This window comes from Symphalangus syndactylus, chromosome 10 (assembly GCF_028878055.3).
Source record: "Symphalangus syndactylus isolate Jambi chromosome 10, NHGRI_mSymSyn1-v2.1_pri, whole genome shotgun sequence".
NCBI classification, from domain to species: Eukaryota; Metazoa; Chordata; class Mammalia; order Primates; family Hylobatidae; genus Symphalangus; species Symphalangus syndactylus.
In genome coordinates, this window is record NC_072432.2 from 102753419 (window position 1) to 102773030 (window position 19612).

Here is a 19612-nt window from a genome sequence, read left to right on the forward strand (position 1 = left end):
TAGACAAGTGAGAATAACTAGAATACAAGCTTCATTAGGGCAGGGATTACATAAAAGTAATTTCCAATGCTTTTATGCTTTAAAAAGACTTCCACATTCTGAAATCCATTACATATTTATCTTATTATTTTTTTCTGGTTTCATTTTTTATTGTAAAAAAATCCAAGTGTCAAAAAGTCACCATATGCAACTCTAAGAGACAAGCAACAAACTGGGAAAAGTCTCCCTGTTTCAGCAAGGTGACAGAGGAGCAAGATGTCAGGGGGCGGGAGTGGGAGCCAGTGTGACTGAAGCATGGAGTCTCCTTTATACAGTCTGGTGATATATTATTATCCCCACATATTATTATTATCCCCATTTTGTCAGTGAGGAAATTAAGTGAGATAATTTGCCCAAGATTGAGATAACCTGGGATCAAAATCCAGGCGTTTTTGATAATAAGCCAAAGCCTGTATTCTGTCCACTATATCCCCACTGCCAACCAAATTCTGAGAAAGTTTAACTTTCCAACTGAATTAGAAATAATCAGAGGAGTCGGACAGAAGAGGGTAATTTAAGAGATGTCATGGGAGGTGGGAAGGATGTAAATTAAGGGGGAAAGATGGAAGCGAAAGTTATCTACAATACATAGACCACTACTGGGTCTAGGATCATTGGGAATGAACAGGCAGGAAGGACGGACCTCCAATTAATGTTGCCTGTGGCCTGGACTGAATTCATGCACACACATCACCAAGGGAGTGTATAGTGGAAAGTGCACAGACCTCTTCTATCCAACAGATCTTCCTTGATCCCCTTTCATCACTTACTAACCACATGTCAAAATGAGAATGAAACAGAATCCTTAAGTAATCCAACCACAGCCACCATCATATTACAATGTTCAATTCTCTTAAGGTTCCCTGGCTGGCGCTCTTCCTCCAGGTGTTCTGATTGCTGCCAGATTGCACTCCCAGAAACCAATGGCACAGTCTCAGAGCTACATTTAAAGATGTTGGTGTAGCAGCAAAATTTGTTTGTTGGCAACAAGCACCCAATAAGCCGAATTTTATTTCGGTTGCAAGTATCCACCCAAACTCCATGAATTAAATACTCCATGCTGTTTTTCCTGGTTGACATAGCATAAAGATTGCACGATTGAACCCACAGCTGTCCAGAGAATTTTTTTTTAAACAGATGCATTATATTTAAAGAGGAATGGCCATTGTGAATTGACAAAGGTAAAACATAATTAAATAAAAATGATTATACTCACCATGGATAATTTCTATCAGTACTAATCATATGGCTGAACAATGAAATCCATGATGGAAGAGTTCTATTTAAAACTAATGTTGCTTAATTTATGGCCAGCTTTTCAAAACCTTAACTTCAGTCACTTTTTACTCAATACAATTATAGCCATAAATAATTCAAATTGATTAAACTTGATGGACAATTCAATTTATGAAAGATTACAAAGTACCATAAATTTAGCAAATTTCTATTTATAAATACAGATCAGATAGCACATGGAAATAGGTTTACAATTTTTGCAGAGAAAATTTTAATACAAGTAATATAATAAAACCCCAGCTTATCAAAGTGATCAATAGAACTAAAGATTATCACAGTCTTTTTTATAAGTAAAAATGACTGACATGAGAATTTATGTTATTTATCCTCTTTAATAATGAACAAGAACACTCAATTAAAATAGCCATATTAATTTCCTAGTTTAGTTTATTTGCTTATTATTTTACAATTGCTCTGAGCTATTGCTTTGATGTCTGTAAAAGCTATAATTTTGCTGCAAACCTTGACATTAATTTAGAAACAATTTGATGTCCCATTTTTCGGTGAACAATTCAAGAAACAAGCAGGTAAAACTAACCACAATGCATTGGTGTGAACATATTTTAAAGGGTATGTGTAGGTGGAAAAAACATGTTCTTGATTCAGATGGTTTTTAAATATTTATAATACCATATTTATATATGAAACTTACACACATATAAAGGCAGTTCAAAAGACAGAGTAAATGCTTAGGAAATGTTTGTTGAATAAATGACTAACACACTTTGCCAAACCCAGATACGTGCACATCACCATGTCATAGACACGCTATCTAAAACTCAAAGAATTTTAAACATTCAAAAAGTTTATTTAAATGATGTGTGGCATATTTGCTGGAGGAAGTAGGGCACAAAGTTCCTCAGACAAATGTCACCTCACGTCTGTTTTGTTTGTTGCGCAGCATGGCGATTTTAACTACTTTTTCCAGATCTTCTTCAATTTCTGCACCTGTGAACTTAAACGCAAATATTATTAGAAAGGTTCAATCCTTCCCCTAGGGAAGCCACGTTTTTCACTTCTTATTTTAGAAAGAATCTGTTGGATCAGATACACTTGTACAATTTTATCTGGCTTTTCAAAACTTCTTATAAAAGCTTCTTTTCTTGTGGGCTCGCAGACCTGAAAGAATACTATATACCAAATTCTACTTTCATTATGCCATTTATTTTACTGCTTGTAAGTGCGTCATAACATCTTGGTCTCCTACATTCATTTTAAGTCTCTCCCAAATCCATGTAATTTTGCCGCATGCCTCACTCTAAATTTTTAAAAAATATCCCATTGATCCAATTGCATGTTTATGTCGTTAGAGTTAAAAAGGACTTCCTTTACAAATCACACTGGCCTAACAGGTGTTCTTATTTGAGGACATAGAAAGCATCCCACCTGCAGGAAGTATCCTCGGGGACCATCAGGGATCCCTGAGAAAAACAGGCTCCATGGTGGCTGGGGTAGAGGTGGGGTACAGTGAATAAGGCCTAGAGCATCTGAGGATTCAGCCGTGCAGAGCTTACACCAATTGGTTGAGTAGAATTTATTCAAGGCTTTGATTTTTCTGTGGCCACAGGAGGTGTCACATTATGGAGTAATTGGCTCTCTTAGTTTCCCTCCATCCCTCTTTTCTCTTCTCTCCTTCTGAGGGCCTTGGAAACACCCAAATAAGCATCATACAATGCAAGTGCAATTTTGCTCTACCCAGCCCCTACGCACTGGATGCTGGCTTTCCTACCTAGTGCATCCATCTCGCCATTCCCCCTTCCCAACAGACCCACTTTTATTCAGGCATCTAACACTCCTCCACCTTTCGCTGACAGCTGACTGCTTCAAGGGAAGACAACCCTCCCTCATTTGCAGAGCTGGGCCTGATTGGTCCTATGGGATGCTCATTCCCTTTGTCAAGGATTGAGTAATAAATGGGCATTTGAGCCAGTTTGAGCTAATGAGGTGTGAGAAGAGGTTTACTGGGACTTCTGGGGAGGGACATCAATTTCTAGGAGTCTTCCTAGCAGCAGCGGGACTTTCTCCTTTTACAGCTGTTGTTGCACACAGTTGTGAGGCCAGACCAGCTGCAGCCCTCTTGCCTCCAGCCAAGCACTGAGGAAGCCAAAGCACTGCAGAGTGCAGAGGAAACGAATGTATCCTAACTAAGAATGACTACAGACTCCCAAAGTGCAAGCTTTAAACATCCTGCCTTTTTAATCCCTAATTGAAGAGGGCAGTCCTTGTCTTCTCCCTACTGCTTTCCCTCCATGAAGACAGATCTTTAAAACAAAAACTGTGGTAAAATGTACACAACATAAAATTTACTGCTTTAAGTGTATAATTTAATGGCATTAAGTACATTTACATTGTTTCGCAACCATCACCACTATCCATCTCCAGAACTTTTTCATTATTCCAAACTGAAACACTATACCCGTTAAACATGAAGAGGGACTTTTCATAGGACTGGATTCCGGGGTGTAGGCTCGGCCCCTGCTTCCTGGAGGAAGAGGGCACAGTGTATTTGGATGTCACACACATAGGGGTGTCTTTCTCTCTGGCTTTGTCTTTCACCCACAGGACAAGAAGGGTGATCTGTGGCAGGGCCCGCCTCCCTGGGGGAGACAGGGATGTCTGGATTCCTCTACTTCTGTGAGAAACTACTGAAAGGTGGCTAGTAGGTAGACCCATTATTCATTGTTTACCTAAAATTTAAATTAAATTGGGCATCCTACTTTTTTTTTTTTTGAGACGGAGTCTTGCTCTGTTACCCAGGCTGGAGTGCAGTGGTGCCATCTCGGCTCACTGCAACCCCTGCTTCCCGGGTTCAAGTGATTCTCCTGCTTCAGCCTCCTGAGTAGCTGGGATTACAGGCATCTGCCACCACGGCTGGCTAATTTTTGTGTTTTTAGTAGAGACAAGGTTTGTCATGTTGTCCAGGCTGGTCGCAAACTCCTGGCCCTGTGTGATCTGCCCACCTTGGCCTCCCAAACTGCTGGGATTACAGGCGTGAGCCACCGTGCCTGACCATTCTACATTTTTATTTGCTAAATCTGGCTTACCTAGGTGAGGAGAACACAACCCATTCAACCTGGCGAGTAGAGGCCTTGAAGGCCTGCTGACAGCAGCTGTGAACATGGGTGCCGGGTGCTGAGGACGGAGCGAGAAGCTGGCTGTCCTGCCAGAGACTTATAGTGAGAGAATGGCTGTAGGCCCAGATGACACCCATTTTGTCAAATACCAGAATGAAACATAAGCTGCACTTCACACGTCCCCCACCTGAACTTAGATTCTGGGTAAAAGAAGGAGAACGGGGGAGAATCCTGACCTGGTTGAGTATTAACCCAAAAGGACCTGAGAGAAAAAACCTGAAAGGGACTGAGTTACTCTGCATTGGCAATATTAAACAGAAATGAGAACTTAAGAACTAAGTTCTGGCTGGGTGCGGTGGCTCACACCTGTAATCCAGCACTTTGGGAGGCTGAGGTGGGTGGATTGTGAGGTCAGGAGTTTGAGACCAGCCTGGCCAACATGATGAAACCCCGCCTCTACTAAAAAAATACAAAAATTAGCCAAGTGTGGTGGTGCACACCTGTAATCCTAGCTACTCGGGAGGCTGAAGCGGGAGAATTGCCTGAACCCGAGAGGCGGAAGTTGCAGTGAGCCAAGATCACGCCACTGCACTCCAGCCTGGGCGACAGAGCGAGACTCCATCTCAAAAAACAAAACAAAAAAACAAAACTAAGTTCAATTATAATAAAGTTACATTTTTCACCTCTGAGCCTGTGAGTGAAAATTTGTACCTGCTATAGATAAAAAATGGGAGTGATGAGATTGTCTCCAAGGTTCATTTTGTATCTACAATTCCATGGCTATAGAGGTGAGACTTGAGGCCTTGGAAGGAAAAGTAAGGCATGGGTTAGGTGAGGGTGGAAGCACTTGAAAAAGCCCAACTGAGTCTCTGTTCTAAAGACCCAGCAAAGGGGCATGGGTGGGAAGGGGTGAGGGGAAAATCATGACCATTGTAAGTGTAAGGTGTTCCTGTGTGTTTTATGTTTGTTGCTTCTTAAACATTTAAAGCTGAGAGCTCAGTAGAGTTTATGAATTATTATTAACAGTAAGAGTTTGCTGATTTATGCTGATTCAGCTGATTTAAGAACTATACTCTTAGAAGAACTGTGAATAGGCTTTCTAGAGAACCAACTGGCGAACAAGTTTTTCTTTGCAGGGAGAGCCACAAGGGACTCTAGGGTCAAGAGAACCAAATGCCTAGAGAATTGTTGCAGACTGCACCATGTTCAGCTTCTTGCCTAAGCGAGCACTGGGTGCTTTGAGTACAATTGGTTCCCCCTACTTGTAGAGAGGGTGCAAGCCTTGATGGGGGCTCCCCCAACACTGCAGAGGAGAAGGGGTGCCTAGACAGCGTGGAGATGCATGCCAGGCAGGACGGCAGAAAGAAAGTCTTTCTAAGAGGGGAGGGGGGCTTAAGCCAATTTCAAGAAGCTTGCGAGTAAAACAGTGATTAAGAGCAGCTGGTGGAGGAGAAGCATCTCTGCCTGGGCCGAGGACAGTGTCTTTGTGCGCCTGCCCAGCAGCGCTCCGCACGCAACAGTCAGGGAGCATGCTCAGCGGCCGGCACTGGCAGGAATGAGCCAGACTGTTCCCGCCCAGTGAGGGAGAGGTGAGTCATGGAAGTTGGTGACCAATTCCGTTCTGGGGAGCTGAGTGGCCTGAAGCGGGGAGTAGGGTAAGTTGTCTTGCGGGAGGCAAGCGGGCATTCTGCAGGCAAGCAGAATGTGGCCAACACCTACCAGGAGATATCAGTGGTATTGGTCAACACTCACACCTATGGATTTACATATGAAGCAGTGAGTCCTGGAGGCAGAAAAACGCTGCCATATCTCTTGTCTTTGGAGGCTCTTATAAAAAACACAGAAAGCTAAGGGTAGAGGTGGACAGAGGTCATAAATATGTCATGCTCCATTTTAAAGTTTGCCACTTGTGAAGAATAATGAGGAACGAAAATTGAAGTATTGGCTACACCTGGTGTCGGCAGGCTTTGGTTTTTCTAGATTGTGGCTTTCGATACCAGCACTTCTGGCAGAGATTACTGAGTGCTTTGCACTAAATCTGGGAAGACCTGTTTGACGGGAAACACCTACCTAATTGAGAGATTCCACCCCAAATGTGAAGGGGAAGGGAGAAATTGGTCTAATAAAACCAGGAACCCAAGTATCAGGGAAGATAACCACTATAGCATAAAATAAATATAAAAACAAAGATATTTTCAGGTGGAAGCATCCCGTAAATGGGTCACAGTGTGCAAAAAGCTTTGAGATCTATGTACAAAGCTGCAAAATCTGGGGAACAAAATGTATTTACATTTTTACACAGTGAGGTAAACAGAATCCTGTAGGAATGGGGTGCAATGGAAATCGATGGCTGGCCCAGGCCTGTCATACCATGAGAAGAGTGTCAGGAAGGCTAACAATCAGAACAAGCCAAAGCTTGTGGAGGAAACAGAAAGGCTAAAGACAAGCAAAAGGGTTTTTAAAAAGCCCTGATGGAGCAAGAAGAACATGGAAGTTGTAGGCTTGCTGTTAGGGAAATTTAGTGCAATATTTGCAAATGATAAAGACCAATGGAGAATTACGCTCTCCTGGTGTTACTTCTGTCTCTTCTTTTCTCTCTTGCCTAGAGAGTGCAGTGGCACCCATCTCGAGTTTCTGCAACCTCCACCTCTTGGGTTCAAGTGATTCCCCTCACTCAGTCCCCCAAGGGAGTAGCTGGCCCGAGTACAGGCGCCCGAGTACAGTAGCTCCCGAGTACAGGCATGTGCTACCACACCCAGCTAATTTTAATATTCTTGTAGAGACGGGGTTTCACTGTGTTGGCCAGGCTGGTCTCAAACTCCTGACCTCAAGTGATCCACCTGCCTCAGCCTCCCAAAGTGCTGGGATTACAGGCATAAGCCACCACACCTGGCCCCTTCTGTCTCTTCTAACAAGGGAATGCCTTTCAAGCTCCATATAGCACAACAAATACACCAAGGAGAAGGAAAGACAGGGGAAGTGACCTAGGCTCCAAATACCTACCTGTCAGGGTTGTGCTTGCTGAAAAATTGTTAATTAATTTGGTGTAAAAAAAATGAATGGTGAGGAGATACTTTTACGAAAGGATTTGAGTACTTATTTTGGAAAGATCTCCTTCACGTGAAGTATCCTCTCCCAGCTCCCTAGGAAGTGTCTTCCAAGCTTAATGGGCTGGCTTTGCCCACCCGCTTGTAAAACCTCTTAATGCTAGGTTACAGAGAAACGGCATAACAGAGTTAAAACTTCAGGTTAAAGATCAAGGTCAAAAGCCTTAGCTATTTCTCATTCTCAAATGTATATGCATGGAACAGAAAAGGTAGAAAGGCAATAGGAGGTCCTCTGGTTCTGGGGGCATGGAGGGAGTCCCCATATCATTCTCTGCTAAGCTGACATCTGTCCCCAGCAGGTGTCTTAATCACTAATCCCTAAAATAGCAGCTTGTTCTCTAAGCATTCTGGGTTCCTAGTAAAAAAGTTTCTTCATTGGTTTCTTTTAAAAAGCAGTAGCCAGGCTGGGCAACACAGTGAAACCCTGTCTCTAACAAAAATACAAAAAATTAGCCAGGCGTGGTGGTACGTGCCTGTGGTCCCAGCTACTCCAGAGGCTGAGGTGGGAGGGTTGCTTGAGCCCAGGAGGTGGAGGCTGCAGTGAACTGAGATCGCCCCACTGCACTCCAGCCTGGGCAATAGAGTGAGACCCTGTCTCTTAAAAAAAAAAAAAAAAAAAAAAAAAAGAAAAAAGAGCAATAGCATGAAATTTGGGAAAATATTTTGGAAAGCATAAAGAATTTAACAAATCAACTTTGATCTAATTTCTTAGAGACAGACTGTTAATATTTTCTTCTATAATGTTTATTATAAATTCAAGATAGAATATTATAAATTTTGAAATTAGAAAAAGCTTAAAGAATAACATAAAAACTGCATGTAATTCCACCACTGCCAACATTTTATTTTTCCTTCCAGTCTTTTTTCTTTACGTACACATACACATGTACATACATCTATAGATAAGTTTTAAATAAAATATGAACTATACTGTCTATGTAGTTTCAGATCCTATTTTTTGTACTTAATATTACAAGTATTTTCTTCATCATTAAATGCTATTCAAGAGCATGATTGCAATTGGCCATCTGCTATTTTACTGTAACATAGTTCATTTAACTATGACTTCAGTGTTGGACTTTGGCTTGTTTCCAGCTCCTCACCGTTGGAAAATAATGCCATTTTAGACATCCTTGTATGAAAGTCTTTACCTAGGCTACATTTCTAAAGACTGAATTGCTAGGCCAAGGACCAGGAACATTTTTTAGGCTTTTGATACATATTGCTGCTTTGTCCTCCATTTCACAAGCCCCCCGTGGGCAAGGGAGTACCCATTTCTTGCCAACTTCTATTGTGAGTTGTAGTTTTTGTCTGATGCATCAAGGCCTTGCTGCTTCATGCAATCCCATAACACCACTGCCATCTTGTGTTCTTCCTCTGTGGCTTTTCTAGGAGAGAGAGGAAGCTCTGGTCCTTAGACTATTTGAAATGCTCTCCTTGTATTCCTCTAAAGTCCTTTACTGCTCCATGGCTATTTTTATGTTGCTGCTTTGAGGTGATATGGATTTCCCTCAGTTTGACCAACTGGGTAACTCCTACCTACTTGTCCTCTGGACTCAGCTTGGACCTTGTGCCCTCTGTAAAGCTGCTTCTGACACTGCAGGCTGGTTTTGAAGCCTCCTCTGTGCTCTGCACGCCCTCTTCCTTCTCCGCCAGTCAAAGCACTTACACACTGTACCGTATGCTCAGCTGTTTCCAGATGCTAGCTTCATTGTACCTTCAGTGCCTAACACTGCATTTGGCAGACATGGATACTCAATAGATGCTAACTTTATTTAAAGAATAAATGTTAACTTTATTTAAAGAATCCTTGAAGGTTCATCTCTATTTCCATACCCTACATTCCATCCCATTCCCCCTGAATATTTACTGGGAGTTTTTCTGATTATATAATTATCTTGTAATTATGAATCTTTGTTTGAGAATCTAGAGTTGACCCTAGGGTTCCAAAAAATGAAAGAAGGAAAGGTAAAGAAATGAGGAAAAAGAGAGGAGAAATAGATCAGAATATAAATTATGATACTTTACGTTTCTATATTATTTTACAGTTTACAGAGTTCTCTCATACACTTCAGTTTATTTTACTGTGGTAGTTCTAAGCCCTCTCTTGGAGGGACAGACCCTCATGCTATATGTTGTGATCACACTGTGTATGATCTTCCTTAGCACCTCTCACAATTGTTGGCATATAATTACAGACGCTCCTCTACTTATGATGGGAGTATCCTAATAAACCATTCTAAAGTCAAAAAATCTTAAGTGGAACCATCGTAAGTTTGGGACCATCTGTATTACTGGTCGCTGATGTATCCCCAATGCCTAGTGCAGTGCTCAATGCACTGTAGCTATTAAGTAAGTATTTATAAATTCTGAGAAAAAACATTCTTATATTCATCTTATAAACAAAGAAATGGAGCCTAGAGAGTTGACATTTCAATCTAAGGAGTTCTACTCCAAGTTTGATTCTCTTTTCACTACATGTCAGCTAATGTTGTGGGCTTTCTCCCCCATGAGAAAAATATGAAAGTGGGTGCTATGGTTTGGATATTTGATTCCTCCAAACCTCATGCTGACATTTGATCCCCAATGTGGGAGGTGGGGCTAATGTTTGAGTCATGGTGGGGAGCCCTCGTGAGTAGATTAATGCCCTCCCTGGTGGAAAGTGAATGAGTTCTTGCTCTATATTTTCCCTGAGATAGCTCGTTGTTAAAAAGAAACTGACACCTTCCCTCTCTCTCTCTTGCTTCCTCTCTTGCCATGTGATTTGCACAGGCCAGTTCCCCTTCACCTTCTGCCATGAGTGGAAACAGCCTGAGGCCCTCACCAGATGCAAGAGCTGGTACCATGCTTCTTGTACAACCTGCAGAACTGTGAGCCAGATGAAGCTCTTTTCTTTATAAATTATCCAGCTCAGGTATTCCTTTATAGTAACACAATTGACTAAGACAGTGGGGGAAAAATGGAAGAGGAGAATAATGGAAGGAAAAGAGGGAGGCTGGGAAAAAGGAGGAAGTCATAGAAATGAAGAGAGTGGAGAGAAACAATTTTAAGTGGACACCTTGATGATGAAGGAATGACAAATAGAAAGCTCTAATTTCATATAGGATGTGGTGTTTTGTCACTCCATCAAGCTTAGTAAACCAAGATTTCAATCAGAACTGCCGTAGTTTTAAAATCAGTCAAACATAAGAATTTAACAGTACTTTGCCCATCACAGCTCTCCACATTCACAGGCCAATCAATGTTGACATTGCCATAGCTTTGAGAACATACTGAGTGGCAGTGGGAGAAAAGGTGATCCTGGCCATGGATTCTCTGGAGAACCTCCCCAGGATGTTCAGCCCCACTGATGAACTGATGAGGGAAAGTTGAGGGAAGAGAATGCCATGTGACCTCAGAAACCCAGCTGAAGTTGGGGTATAAGGTGAACCCTGCAGGGTTGGCTGTCAATGGTTCCTGAAGAGTCTACCCACTCTCCCAAAAGCTTTGGCCAAGAACAGGACACCCTAAGGTATGGTTTTGTGAGTGCCCTTCGGGGGTCTAGGAATTCTTGGAAGATCTTAGGCACTGGAAACGGCACCATGTCCATTGCTTAGTAGACAAAACTGCAGACACAGTATCCCATGTCTGGAGACATCCCCACTGATGAACATGCCTGGGGGTGTTCTCCAGAGAATCCATGGCCAGGATAAGCCTGGCTTCTCTTAGTTTCATACAACAGAATGTGGAAAGTTTAGGTGTAACTTTTCTGTAGACAGGGAGATGTACCTTCTGGTATGGTACAGATGAAGACCAATGGATACTGTGACAGATGTTACCACTTTTCCTTTGTAGCAGTGTCCATGGTAACAATTTTGAACTCTTGGGAGTCAGTATAGCATAGAGGTTAAAAGCACAGGCTGTGAAGCCAGACTGCTTAGGCTAGAATCTTGGTTCAGTCACTTCTTTGTGTGATCTTGGGCAAGTTACTTAACCTTTGTGTGATCTAGTTCTCTTGTTTGTAAAGTGGGAATAATAAAAGTACCTAACTCATTGGAATATTGTGAAAAAATAATGAGATAATGCATGTAAAGTTTATAGAACATAGTCTGGCCCATGGAAAGCGCCAGTAAGTGTTGGCTACTTTTGTTAAGATTTCCTTCAAGCTCCAGACATGGGAGACTGCGTCTGCAGTTTTGTCTAGTAAGCAATGGACATGGTGCCGTTTCCAGTGCCTAAGATCTTCCAAGAATTCCTAGGCCCCTGAAGGACACCCACAAGGCCATACCTCAGGGTGTCCTGTTCTTGGCCAAAGCTTTTGGGAGAGTGGGCGGACTCTTCAGGAACCACTGACAGCCAACCCTGCAGGGTTCTTCACCCTATACCCCAACTTCAGCTGGGTTTCTGAGGTCACATGGCATTCTCTTCCCTCAACTTTCCCTTGATATTCACTTTAGGATGGCACTAGACACAAGGGTGAATTTGGATATCCAGAGAACTACTGCAGACACTACAAAAGTTACGTTCTGGAAAATTCAGCAGTTGGGGTTCAGTCACTGCTGAACGCACACTAATTGGAAATGGTCTAGGCCAGAGCCAGCAAGTGGTTTTTTTGGCCAGCATGGTGTCCACTTGATGGTATCTATCTATCATCTATTTATCTATCTATCTTTGATAATTAATTTGTCTTTAATCAGGGTATGTGCTCCCTAATCTATTGACACATTTATGTTACTTACTGGAGCAGACAGGACCATTCTATATGATCGAACTCAACAGCAACTTCATCTAACACTGGCATTTCTTTGCCATTGGTGGATTTTTCAGTTATAGTGGGCCACATGCTCCTCTGCAACTTCTTGCTTACTCTTGTTCTCCACTGTGTATCTGATACTATCTAGGCTCCTCACCAGGGTTTACCAGGGTTTCCATGACCTGGCCCGTGACCATACTTCTATTTTCCATTTCTTACCTCTGCCCACCCCTCAAGCTCCATCCCCCCATCCAACTGCCGAACTTTAAGATCCAGACACATGATCCAGAGTGGTTTTTGGCACTCTTGATGCATATATTCACCTTCTTATCTTTGCTCATGCTGTTTCTCCTCACATCATTTGCTCACCTAACTAATCTCTCCTAAGCTTTGGGAATTAGTCCAAGACTCATATACTTTTGGAAGGTTTTTCTGATCTTTTTGTGTTTAGTGAGATTCTCTATTTTCCCATAGTACCCTAGCCAAATACCTATCTAGTCCTTACACATTGTGTTATAACTTATGTACTGTGTTTTTTCCCCTCACTAAACTCATACCTCCTTGAAATAATATCTTATACACTTTTCAATGCCCATAGTAACTGGTATATTCTAGGTTCCCAATAAGTGTTTGTTGAATGAATTCCTAGATGATTATGATTAAAGATGTAAAAAAGGCCATAAAACATAAGAAATTTATGAAACACTGTTAAAAACACAGAACTCAAAGACAGAACTAAATACACTTTCTGGAAATGATAACACTACAGTTATTGAAATTAAAAACTTAATGAATAGGTTAAACAGCAAATTAGGACTAAAGAGAACATTGATGAACTGAATTGCATTACAGAGAAATTAAGACATAGAAAACATGAAGGAGAACCTAAGATATACACACCTCCAGAAACAGAGAGAGAGAGAGAGAGATTAAAATAAAAGGAATTTTTTTTCTTTCTTTTTTTTTTATTATTATACTTTAGGTTTTAGGGTACATGTGCACAATGTGCAGGTTTGTTACATATGTATCCATGTGCCATGTTGTTTTGCTGCACCTATTAACTCGTCATTTAGCATTAGGTATATCTCCTAATGCTGTCCCTCCCCTCTCCCCCCACCCCACAACAGTCCCCGGAGTGTGATGTTCCCCTTCCTGTGTCCATGAGTTCTCATTGTTCAATTCCCACCTATGAGTGAGAACATGCGGTGTTTGGTTTTTTGTCCTTGCGATAGTTTACTGAGAATGATGTTTTCCAGTTTCATCTATGTCCCTACAAAGGACATGAACTCATCCTTTTTTATGGCTGCATAGTATTCCATGGTGTATATGTGCCACATTTTCTTAATCCAGTCTATCGTTGTTGGACATTTGGGTTGGTTCCAACTCTTTGCTATTGTGAATAGTGCCGCAATAAACATACGTATGCGTATGTCTTTATAGCAGCATGATTTATAGTCCTTTGGGTATATACCCAGTAATGGGATCTCTGGGTCAAATGGTATTTCTAGTTCTAGATCCCTGAGGAATCGCCACACTGACTTCCACAATGGTTGAACTAGTTTACAGTCCCACCAACAGTGTAAAAGTGTTCCTATTTCTCCACATCCTCTCCAGCACCTGTTGTTTCCTGACTTTTTAATGATGACCATTCTAACTGGTGTGAGATGGTATCTCATTGTGGTTTTGATTTGCATTTCTCTGATGGCCAGTGATGATGAGCATTTTTTCATGTATTTTTTGGCTGCATAAATGTCTTCTTTTGAGAAGTGTCTGTTCATGTCCTTCGCCCACTTTTTGATGGGGTTGTTTGTTTTTTTCTTGTAAATTTGTTTGAGTTCATTGTAGATTCTGGATATTAGCCCTTTGTCGATGATTAGGTTGCAAAATTATAGAAAAATAATATTTGAAGAGGTAATGGTGAAATTTTTTCTAGTGTTGATGGAAGACCAGACTCTTCTGATTCTGGAAGCTTGAGTGTTGAGAAAAATAAACAAAATGGAAAAGTCACACCTAGGCACATGAAATTGTAGAATATCAAAGAAAGGAAAGTATCATGAAAGCAACCATAGACAATAGACTTTATCTACATAAGAAGAATAATTAGGGTGACAACAGACTTCTCAACCATTAAAATAGAAGCCAGAAAACAATGCAGGATAAGAGTTTAACAATGCTGAGAAACAACCCAAGTGTCCATCAACAGATAAATTGATAAATAAAATGTTATATATATTTATATTTGTATGTGTATGTCTCTATATATATTTAAATTGAAATATTCAGCAATAAAAAGAAATGAAATTCTAATACATGCTATAACATGAATTAACCTTGAAAAATTATTCTACGTTAAATAAACCAGACACAAAAAGAGAAATATTATATTATTCCACTTATATGAAATGAAATACAACAGGCAAATTCATAGAGACAGACAGTGATATAGAGGTTACCACGGATTGGGAGAAAGAAAGAAGTGGGAAGTTACTTTTTAATGAGTACAGAGTTTCTGTTTGGAATGATGAAAAATTCTGGAAATAGATATGGTAGCAGTTATATAACTTTGCAAATGTACTTCATGCCACTGAATTGTATACTTAAAATGGTTAAAATGGTAAATATTATGTATATTTTACCATAATAAAAATGCTAAAAGATACTAAATGTTTATTTAGAATTCTTTGCCCAGATAATTATTATACATCAATGAGGGAAAAATAGATACTTATGGACAAAAAATGTTAAACTAATTACCATTAATAGATCTTTGATGAGAGAACTATAAGTAGAAGAACCTAAGGAAGAAAATTCCAAAAGGGAGATATAAAAAATAAGAAGGAATGGTAGGCAAGTATGTGACTAAATCTAAACAGGCAATAGCTATCTAGAACAATAATAATACTCCCTGCATTTGAGGATAAAACTGAGACAGATCTAAAACACTGGCCAACTTTAACATGTAAAATACTAGAGGCAGTCATAATTAGAGAATTTTTAGATCTTTTTATTGTTTGGGATGAGGCTAGAGATTGGTTAGTTTTAGACTTTAAGTATCCTTTTTAAAATTTAAAAAAGAAATAGCAAGAACAAAATAATTATGAAGTAGTGGAGGGGAAATAGAAAATAAATAAAAGTCAATCCAATAAAAGGCAGGAGAGGAGAAAATTTTGTATAGAAAATGTAGGATAAGTAGAAGTACAAAATGAGATGACAAAAATAAATTCAGCTCTATCAGTAATCACCATACATGTAAATGGACCAGACTTGTTTAAGACATTGTCAATTGTCAAAGTTCAGCTTTATCTGTTTACAAGAGACATACCTAAAACATAAGGATGGTGAAAGAATTAAAGTAATTAAAAAACCATAACAGGCAAACAACTAGCCAAAATAGATTTTAAGAAAAACATACTTGTATGTATGTATGTGATACATATTACAGGGCCACTATATAATGATGAAAAATTAACTAAGAATAAATAATTCTAAACTTATATACACCTAATAACATAGGCTCAAATGATATAAATCACATATTTTCAGAATTATAAGAACATGATAAAGCTACAATGGAGAGTTTAGTAGTATCTTATAGCTAAAATACATAGTGATTTAGTAAAGGATATAGAAGATTTGAACAACAGAATTAATAAACTTCATCTAGTATATACAAAAATTGACTTCATGTGGCTTGCAACTCTCAAATACCATCTCAAATAACTTTACTGTCAGGCAGACTGTATTTTCTGATTGCAATACAATTGACTTAGAAATCTGTAACAATGTGACTGACAGCTTTCATACATTTTGGAATTTAAAAGGCACACTTCTAAAGTAACTTGTGAATGGCAGAAGAAATCATAAGAAAGGTAGAAAATACTAGAACTGATTTATAATGTAAATATAATGTGTCAAAAATGATTTAAGGATGGGCTGGCTAGAAGACAGAGACGCCATCTTCTATGTGAGGATTTTCAAGACCCACAGTGATTAAAGATGGGCTTTTCTGGGCAGGACTGCCCTGCTGCCTGGAATGGATGTGTGGTGAGGAGGGCCACAACTACTGTTTCCAGGCCGGGTTGGTAAATGTGCAACAGTGATCAAGAGGTATGCTCTGCCTTGTGTGCTTACTCGATAAGTCCTGCAGCAGGCAGCCTGCCAGGGGGCAGGAGAACCAAGGCGGGCAGGGTTCAGTCGGGATAACAATATTGGACTTCATACTATCTTGAAAGCTTACCCCTCCAATTCTTCCTGCTGGCTGGTAGTATTTCTGCTAAGAGAAAGGGAGGCCAGACTAGCAGTTAATCTGGAGCAGAGTTTAGGAATTGAGTTATAAATCTGAGACCCTGGGGCTGAATATAGAAGCAGAAAGTGATGTTAGGTATGGCTTCACTTTTATCCTAGAAGAAATCCTTAACTGAGTTTACTATTTGGAGAAAGGACCGGGCAAGGTGGCTCACACCTGTAATCCCAGCATTTTGGGGGGCTGAGGTGGGTGGATCACCTGAGGTCAGGAGTTTGAGACCAGCCTGGCCAACATGGTGAAATCCCATCTCTACTAAAAATACAAAAATTAGCCAGGCGTGGTGGCACATTCCTGTAATCCTAGCTACTCCGGAGGCTGAGGCAGGAGAATTGCTTGAACTCAGGAGGCGGAGGTTGCAGTGAGCCAAGATTGTACCACTGCACTCCAGCCTGGGCAACAGAGCCAGACTCCATCTCAAAACAAAAACAAAAACAATTTGGAGGAAGGAGCAGATTATAATATCCATGTCTGCAGACCCATTCTCTTCCACCTCAGAGGCAGCTTAGGGTCTGAACTAGAAAGTCCACTCCTCTAATATGCTTTTTATGTGACAGAATGGGCTACCAGTGGGACTGTGGCAGCAGTTTAGCCTCTCACTCCTGGCATTTCAAGGCTGCAGTGCGGGTGAGATAGAACCCAGCATTGGGGTGTTAGGAAATGGTCTTCACATTTGCTTCCTTCATGGAAAACAGAAATCTTGTCCTCAGACATGCTTTCCTCCTCACAGTCCATAGCTGCCTGATGCCTCTGGAGGCCATCACTTGTGTTTACCCCAGTGTGCCTCCCACAGTGTGCCTCCCGCAGAGTGCCTCCCGCAGAGTGCCTCCCGCAGAGTGCCTCCCCCAGTGTGCTTCCCACAGTGTGCCTCCCTCAGTGTTCCTCCAGATTCTCTCATTTTGCTTGTGAGCCATGATTTGTAGCCAGGACTCTTGTGGGGAAGAGGATTAGGTATGAACGTTGACATGTCTCTGCCTGGGAAACTACCCATTGCCTAGTTCTAAGATACATTAGAAGGGCAGATGGACCCAGCCAAGTTCACATGACAGCACCCCCAGAAGCAAAAGAGATAGTGATGGCTCTCAAATCTGTTAGACCAGTGATTCCTTTCTTTCTTTCTTTTTTTTTTGAGACGGAGTTTTGCTCTTGTCACTCAGGCTGGAGTGCAGTGGCGCGATCTTGGCTCACTGCGACCCCCGCCCCTTGGGTTCAAGCTATTCTCCTGCCTCGGCCTCCCAAGTAGCTGGGATTACAAGTGCCTGCCAGTAAAACGCCTGGCTAGTTTTTGTATTTTTAGTAGAGACGGGGTTTCACCATGTTGGCCAGGCTGGTCTCGAACTCCTGACCTCAGGTGATCTGCCTGCCTTGGCCTCCAAAAGTGCTGGGATTACAGGCATGAGCCACTGTGCCCGGCCTGTTAGACCAATGATGTCTGAAGTTTAATGTAATCCATGTCTCCTGGAGGCCACCTTTAAACAGTTTCCTGGGCCCTTTTCCCAGAGCTCGTAATTCAGTAGGTTGAAGTGCGGCTCAAGAATTTGCATTTCTGATGAGCTCCCAGCTGATGCAATGCTGCTGGTCTAAGGACTCTACTTTGAAATTACTGTAGAAACAGACGAAAGAGAAGCAGGAGGAGAGGGGAGACACTGAAGTAGGAGATTCATTTATATATGAACAGTCTTTTTTTGGGGGTGGGAGGCAGGTGATTCTATAAAAATTCCCAGCTTTCACCCTTCCCTGCCACCCAAAGATTGTTTTTGGTTTGTGGGCTCTGTTTCCTGCTCTCCCCTACACAACGAGGGGAACTGTTTCTTAGAATTTGGAGGGACAGATAATGGAGACTGGGGGATGGAGAGAGAGCTGGGAAGGTGAGAGGAAAGGGAGAGAGAGGAAGGATAGGGGGCTCAGGGCCTAGTGATGCAGGAAGATTTTCTGGGCGGCTTTGGGGAAATGTGCGAGAGTGGCTCTGGTGCATGGAGGGAGTGGATGGGAGAACAAAGAGAATTTCTTTGAGGGCCACAGCCCTCAGGATGCTGGGGGATGACCTGGGGCAGCCCAAAGGTGTTTGAGAAATTCAAGAAAGAATGCAGGTTATTTTGAAATTACTTTTTGATTGCTGAATGGCATGTCATAGGGTGTGACACTGCTCTGATTCTGGTATTTGGTTCCACTAGGGTCACAACAGCATGACAGTTCTGATGCATCATGTGTAGGAGGTAAGGGGGACCAAATGGGAGTCACTCAGTCCTTATCCTTGTTAAGGCCCTCCCTATCTCTCATTGGGTCAACTGTTGGAATGGTTTCCTCCATACCCTGCCTTGAGGCCTTCCTCCCTCCAGTTTCTCCACACAATGGCTTCAGTGGCTTCTACTACAGAGTTCCTAGCCCCCTGGGAACCCAGGCTCTCCCATATTAGAACAGGCTGTCATTTCCCCTCCAAGTCTCTTTCAGTGGAGGGATTGTTGCAGGTTTTACTGATTATTGATTTTAGCCAAAATACCCTTCAAGGCATCGAAGTCTTCATATTCCTTGCTTTCAATCAATGTTTCCCATGTTACATCCAGCCACATATTGGAGACACTCCACACCTGTTTCTACAACATTTACTTAAAGTTTTCCCACCTCACACCTTTGTGCATACTATTTCTGATGCCTGGAATGCTCTCCTTATCATCTCTGCTGAAAAGATCAACCCATTCTTCAAGGTCTAGTTCAAATGCCTCCTCTTTTTCGAAACTTTTCTGATCATCCTATTTCCCCCTTCCACCATGGAACTTTATTTGTACTTGCTTATACTAGGAATTCTGCTTATATTGTAGTTATCTGTCCCCCTAGACCTGGGCTGTCTAATATGGTAGACACTAACCGCATGTGGCTATTTAAAGTAACCAAAATGAAATAAAATTAAAAATCCAGTTCCTTGGTTTCACTATTCACATTCCAAGCGCTCAATAGCCCAAGGATCTGGTGGTTACTGTGTTGCACAGCACCGATATAGAACATTTCCATCATCATAGAAAGTTCTATTGGACAATACTGGGCCCATGTATTATTCACCCAC

At 41.4% G+C, this 19612-nt stretch overlaps 1 long non-coding RNA gene across 2 annotated transcripts in view; it reads right to left on the reverse strand.

Annotated features, from left to right (window-relative positions):
* Positions 1-2122: 2122 nt before the first annotated feature.
* The window catches only part of LOC134731656 (uncharacterized), a 41466-nt gene continuing 23976 nt past the window's right edge, over positions 2123-19612 (reverse strand). For both annotated transcript variants that reach the window (XR_010114115.1, XR_010114114.1), the window contains exon 3: positions 2123-2290. This is a non-coding gene — a long non-coding RNA (uncharacterized lncRNA). The remainder of the gene's footprint in view (positions 2291-19612) is intronic.